The sequence below is a fragment of the Pseudophryne corroboree genome, chromosome 4 (genome assembly GCF_028390025.1).
Source record: "Pseudophryne corroboree isolate aPseCor3 chromosome 4, aPseCor3.hap2, whole genome shotgun sequence".
NCBI lineage: Eukaryota > Metazoa > Chordata > Amphibia > Anura > Myobatrachidae > Pseudophryne > Pseudophryne corroboree.
The window spans coordinates 59,628,623-59,635,132 of record NC_086447.1 but is presented as its reverse complement, the minus strand read 5'-3'; the positions used below and the strand labels follow the sequence as shown (position 1 = coordinate 59,635,132).

The following is a 6,510-nucleotide window of genomic DNA, read 5'->3' as shown; positions in this document are numbered from 1 at the left end:
TGTAATGTTACATGACTGTCAGTATACAGCCAGTGTGTAATGTTACATGACTGTCAGTATACAGCCAGTGTGTAATGTTACATGATTGTCAGTATACAGCCAGTGTGTTATATCACATGATTGTCAGTATACAGCCAGTGTGTAATGTTACATGATTACCAGTATACAACCAGTGTGTAATATCACATGACTGTCAGTATACAGCCAGTGTGTAATATCACATGATTGTCAGTATACAGCCAGTGTGTAATATCACATGATTGTCAGTATACAGCCAGTGTGTAATGTTACATGACTGTCAGTATACAGCCAGTGTGTAATGTTACATGACTGTCAGTATACAGCCAGTGTGTAATGTTACATGATTGTCAGTATACAGCCAGTGTGTTATATCACATGATTGTCAGTATACAGCCAGTGTGTAATGTTACATGATTACCAGTATACAACCAGTGTGTAATATCACATGATTGTCAGTATACAGCCAGTGTGTAATATCACATGATTGTCAGTATACAGCCAGTGTGTAATATCACATGATTGTCAGTATACAGCCAGTGTGTAATATCACATGATTGCCAGTATACAGCCAGTGTGTAATGTTACATGATTACCAGTATACAGCCAGTGTGTAATATCACATGATTGTCAGTATACAGCCAGTGTGTGATGTTACATGATTGTCAGTATACAGCCAGTGTGTAATATCACATGATTGTCAGTATACAGCCAGTGTGTAATATCACATGACTGTCAGCATACAGCCAGTGTGTAATATCACATGATTGTCAGTATACAGCCAGTGTGTAATATCACATGACTGTCAGCATACAGCCAGTGTGTAATATCACATGATTGTCAGTATACAGCCAGTGTGTAATATCACATGATTGTCAGTATACAGCCAGTGTGTAATGTTACATGATTGTCAGTATACAGCCAGTGTGTTATATCACATGATTGTCAGTATACAGCCAGTGTGTAATATCACATGATTGTCAGTATACAGCCAGTGTGTAATATCACATGACTGTCAGTATACAGCCAGTGTATAATATCACATGACTGTCAGCATACAGCCAGTGTGTAATATTTACATGTTTGTCAGCATACAGCCAGTGTGTAATATTTACATGATTACCAGTATACAGCCAGTGTGTTATATTACATGACTGACATACAGCCAATGTGAACTAGATGGGAGGAGACAGAGCTGGCAGAGGGTAGAAGCTCCCCGTGCTGCACTTTTTCCTACAGTCAGGATGGCCGAGCGGTCTAAGGCGCTGCGTTCAGGTCGCAGTCTCCTCTGGAGGCGTGGGTTCGAATCCCACTTCTGACAGATGCTTTTTTAAGGTTTTGAGCAGCAGATCGCACCTGTCATGGGCTCATTATTCTTATAATGCACCAACAGTTACAGTGTTGCCGGTGAGTTCGCATCATAGTGACTGTGCAGCACATTATTTATAGACATTACTGTTTATTAAAGTAGAAGCCTATACTGTATATAAGGGAATGTGGAAAGCAATCAGTGATGAGAAAATATCATGTGATGTCATTGTATGGTGCAGATATAGGAATATACAAGACTATATATATAAAGGCACATTCCAATCCTAATACCTATAATGTAAAATATGTGCCTGGCATTATCTTGAGGCTGTGCTAGTTTGCTAGACCACATATAATACAGTGTATACTGCACAGACCCCCAGTATATCAGTGCCAGCCTCCACAGTCACTCCCCGGTGGTACAGTGACGTCATTACATTTTACATATGAAATACGTTTCTCATCTTCTTTCTCCACTAGCTGCACTGCAATGTTTTCCTGCAAAGCATTTACATTTCCTTCTTTACTACCTGGGACATATTACATCAAATGAAAGAAGTTATTATACCTTTGTTATTACATATGTGATTATACATGACCCAGGGCATCCCTTTCTCTTCTTCTAATGTCCCCTGCCCTAGATTAGCTGTAAGATCCATTGATCTGAGAAAGCTTGCATAAATAAAATACACGCTGCTTTGTATTATAATGTTGCAACCTAGTTACAATATTGTAACCTTTATAAATGAACATATACTACTCACAGCTACCCTGAGCAATGTCACCGCTTGTTTCTCAATGTCTGATCTCTGTTACTTGGCACCTAGGCCATTTTCTGGATAAATGGGAGTCAGGCATTGTGTTCATTGTTGGGAAAACTGACCTGCTACTGCTGTGTGTATGTGACATAAATGGCCATTTATTTTCTGATCAAAAAAAAAAGGCAGCAGGAATGCACAGACTTATAGTGATACAGTGGGAGGAGCAGGGTCCCCAGCAGCACAGAGGATATCAGGAGATGAGTGATGTGTCAGTGAGGACAGGGCTGCATGTGACAGAGGCAGTGACATGATGTGAGGAGGTGAATGGAGGAAGCCACAGACTGAGAGTTATACAGTGGAGGAGCAGGGTCCCCAGCAGCACAGAGGATATCAGGAGATGAGTGATGTGTCAGTGAGGACAGAGCTGCATGTGACAGGGGCAGTGACATGATGTGAGGAGGGGAATGGAGGCAGCAGGAAGCCACAGACTGAGAGTTATATAGTGGGATGAGCAGAGTCCCCAGCAGCACAGAGTATATTAGGAGATGAGTGATGTGTCAGTGAGGACAGAGCTGCATGTGACAGGGGCAGTGACATGATGTGAGGAGGGGAATGGAGGAAGCCACAGACTGAGAGTTATACAGTGGAGGAGCAGAGTCCCCAGCAGCACAGAGTATATCAGGAGATGAGTGATATGATAGAACAGGGCTGCATGTGACAGGGGCAGTGACATGATGTGAGGAGGGGAATGGAGGCAGCAGGAAGCCACAGACTGAGAGTTATATACAGGGCCGGCCCGCCCGTTACGCGGGTTGCGCGTAAGAGTAAGGCGCCACACTGTGGAGGGCGCCGGCAGCTAGGACCACGCTCCCAGCCCATGCTGCCTGCTGTATACCGCCAGCTCCGATTCCTATGCGGTGTGTGGGCTCGTGGACGGAGATCAGTAGAGGTGCCCCCGGATGCTGAGGCGGCCAGGGTGAGGAGGCGAGGGAGCTGCTCTGTGACAGCGCCACAGTTTGGAGCTCTTAACGATCTGCGGCACTGAGCTGCGCTTCCGTCTTCCTTTGGTTGCCCTGGCAACCTTACACCCGCAGCGCCGACCGCCAGGGCAGCCTAACAGTACAGGACAGCTGAGCGACGGCTCAGCTGTCCAATAGCCTATAAAGCAGCAGCCTGCGGCTCGGTAATTGGCTGAGCGCGCAGGCTGCAGGGTAAAGAAATGTCCCTGGCAGTGGCAGGCAGCGTGTGGAGCAGCATGTACGCGCCTTGGAGGAGACAGAGAAGAGTGAGTTCTCACTCTCCTGTCTCCTGTTCTGTATTACAGCAAAAGTAAGCCTGGCTGTTTTATTATTGTATATTTTATATATATATATATATATATATGTGTGTGTATATATATGTATATATATATATGTGTGTGTCTGTGCATATACTGTATGTAAATATATACTGTATATAAATGTGTATGTATATATATATATATATATATACATACACACACACCAATCGCAGGCACTCGGTCCGCCCCCTTGGGCTAGCTTGCTCTGGTGCCCTCCACTAGGGTGTTAACCCCATATCCATGCCGCAAAGAATGAGGCGGCACTCAGAGGCTTAAACTACAAAGTGACTTTAGTGCAAAAACTGCATAAACAGATCAATGTTTCGGGGTATTGGTACGGGACTGTCAATGGCGGAAATCAATGGACACGGGAGTCACACCTGTTTTGTGTCCATTTATTTCCGCCATTGACAGTCCCGTGAGTGCCGCCCGTTCTTGTGCTATGTATCTGGTGGGAGATCACCTTGGAGGGCACCTGGGCACTTAGTGTGACAAGCGGGTGGCATATATATATATATATATATATATATGTATATGTGTGTGTGTGTGTGTGTGTATATGTATGTATATATATATATATATATATAATGGTGCTGGGGCATTGGGTATGGAATCCCGGCTGCCAGAATGCCCGGCAGCGGCGCAAGCACTAGAAAGCTGCGCTCGCCACGTGCGGGTTTGGTGACTTGCTGTGCTCACCACAGATTCCTTTCCCACTTTATGGGTATTGTGGACACCCATGAGTGGGAATAGCCCTTGCGCAGCTGTTGGCGTTATCGGCGGTCTGGATCCCGGTGTCAGTATTCTGACCGCTGGTATCCCAACTGCCAGGATATTGACTACATCCCATGCTGGGAGGGGCACCAAGATTGTTCTTGCCTCCGGGCTATTGGGATGAAGTTACGCCACTGCGCACCAGGTATCTGTATAACATGTTCTACCTGGTGCAATGTGTATAACGTGCTCTGCTTGGTGCAATGTGTATAACATGCTCTACCTGGTGCAATATGTATAACGTGCTCTACCTGGTGCAATGTGTGTAACATTCTCTACCTGGTGCAATGTGTATAACGTGCTCTACCTGGTGCAATGTGTATAACGTGCTCTACCTGGTGCAATGTGTATAACATGCTCTACCTGGTGCAATATGTATAACGTGCTCTACCTGGTGCAATGTGTATAACATGCTCTACCTGGCGCAATGTGTATAACATGCTCTACCTGGCGCAATGTGTATAACATGCTCTACCTGGTGCAATATGTATAACGTGCTCTACCTGGCGCAATGTGTATAACGTGCTCTGCCTGGTGCAATATGTATAACGTGCTCTACCTGGTGCAATGTGTATTACGTGCTCTACCTGGCGCAATGTGTATAACGTGCTCTACCTGGCGCAATGTGTATAACGTGCTCTGCCTGGTGCAATGTATATAACGTGCTCTGCCTGGTGCAATATGTATAACGTGCTCTACCTGGTGCAATGTGTATAACGTGCTCTACCTGGCGCAATGTGTATAACGTGCTCTGCCGGGTGCAATGTGTATAACGTGCTCTGCCTGGTGCAATATGTATAACGTGCTCTACCTGGTGCAATGTGTATTACGTGCTCTACCTGGCGCAATGTGTATAACGTGCTCTACCTGGCGCAATGTGTATAACGTGCTCTGCCTGGTGCAATGTATATAACGTGCTCTGCCTGGTGCAATATGTATAACGTGCTCTACCTGGTGCAATGTGTATAACGTGCTCTACCTGGCGCAATGTGTATAACGTGCTCTGCCGGGTGCAATGTGTATAACGTGCTCTACCTGGTGCAATGTGTATAACGTGCTCTACCTGGCGCAATGTGTATAACGTGCTCTACCTGGCGCAATGTGTCTAACGTGCTCTGCCTGGTGCAATGTGTATAACGTGCTCTACCTGGTGCAATGTGTATAACGTGCTCTACCTGGCGCAATGTGTGTAACGTGCTCTGCCTGGCGCAATGTGTATAACATGCTCTACCTGGCGCAATGTGTATAACGTGCTCTGCCTGGTGCAATGTGTGTAATGTGCTCTGCCTGGTGCAATGTGTATAATGTATGTGCTCTACCTGGTGCAATGTGTATAATGTGCTCTGCCTGGTGCAATGTGTATAACGTGCTCTACCTGGTGCAATGTGTATAACGTGCTCTGCCTGGCGCAATGTGTATAACGTGCTCTGCCTGGCGCAATGTGTATAACGTGCTCTACCTGGTGCAATGTGCATATCGTGCGGCAATGTGTGTAACGTGCTCTGCCTGGTGCAATGTGTGTAACGTGCTCTGCCTGGTGCAATGTGTGTAACGTGCTCTGCCTGGTGAAATGTGTGTAACGTGCTCTACCTGGTGCAATGTGTGTAACGTGCTCTACCTGGTGCAGTGTGTATAACGTTCTCTACCTGGCGCAGTGTGTGTAACGTGCTCTACCTGGCGCAATGTGTGTAACGTTTTCTACCTGGCGCAGTGTGTTTAACGTGCTCTACCTGGCGCAGTGTGTGTAATGTGCTCTATCTGTGTGGTGTAATGTGAATTGGTACTATTATGTGGCCATGCTCGTTCCCCATGAAGCCACGCCCCTAAATTTTTGGTGCGCGCACTGTCCTTGTACTCAGATATGGGGGCGAGCACCAATTTACTTTCTGACAGTGTCCTGTATGCTACACAGCCCAGCAGCACTGTCACCCCCCCCCCCCCCCCTTTCAACACTTTGTAGTGTCCAAATCAAGTCTCTGTTTTTATATTTGAATAATTAATAAGATTAATAAAAAGTAAACCTTCATTCCAATGGGACCCAGAAAAGGACAGGTAGGACCCCAATTTTTAAAAGCTAGATTAATTAGAAAACACTTATTTAACGGCTTTGCCCTTTAAGTTTTAACTTTATGGTAGGCAGTTGATTTCACCCATGTTTCGCTTAATGCGCTTTAAGCTTTTGTATAATATTTTCCATCAACCATGGGGGGGGGGGGCGCCAAAATCTACATTCGCTTACCAAAAAAATGAAGCTTGGGCCGGCCCTGGTTATATAGTGGGAGGAGCAGAGTTCCCAGCAGCACAGAG

At 45.8% G+C, this 6,510-nt stretch overlaps 1 non-coding gene across 1 annotated transcript; it reads left to right on the top strand.

The window, feature by feature from the left end:
- The first annotated feature begins 1,256 nt into the window (after positions 1–1,256).
- On the top strand, positions 1,257–1,339 carry TRNAL-CAG (transfer RNA leucine (anticodon CAG)). Its single transcript has one exon. It is a non-coding gene; the product is annotated as a tRNA-Leu (tRNA).
- Positions 1,340–6,510: the final 5,171 nt, after the last annotated feature.